Here is a 569-nt window from a genome sequence, read left to right as displayed (position 1 = left end):
ACAAGTTTTGTTTAAATATTGACAGGGGGCGATGGCTAAGTTATAGTACTGTTTTAAACTGCGGTCAACAGCGTATGTCGCTCACAATAAAACCGCCGTGCGTGAGTGGACATCAAATGAGATTTTTGAAGGAAATATTACCCAACAAGAAGACATTTTTATGTCCCATTGTTCCACTTCAACATCTGGGTCAAATTAAGGTCATCTTTTTGAAAGTATTCCCATAAAAGAAGGGAACACGCGGAACTGTTCAATCGTGTTAGGGCGTTGCCCGTCTTTTACAGCCCAGGAGAGGAAAACGATATCAATCGTAGCTGAAATTTGAAGGCAAGATTGGCCAGGCTTTACAGTCAACAGCCATTAGATCATATCGACGTATTATCGGGGCATACTCGGTTACACCTTGCAAACAAAGCGTGTTGGAAATCATGAACCGTTACTGTAACCTTGGTAACATATCCGGGTCTGTTGAAAGCCCAGTCCTGACACGGTCACTCCGCCCCAGAGATACAGTAAACCAGAATTTGTGACCATATGAGACACAAGGGGCACTGTTAGCCAACGATGTC

The sequence above is a fragment of the Ptychodera flava genome, unplaced genomic scaffold, assembly GCF_041260155.1.
Source record: "Ptychodera flava strain L36383 unplaced genomic scaffold, AS_Pfla_20210202 Scaffold_71__1_contigs__length_606264_pilon, whole genome shotgun sequence".
NCBI lineage: Eukaryota > Metazoa > Hemichordata > Enteropneusta > Ptychoderidae > Ptychodera > Ptychodera flava.
This window is presented reverse-complemented; position numbering follows the sequence as displayed.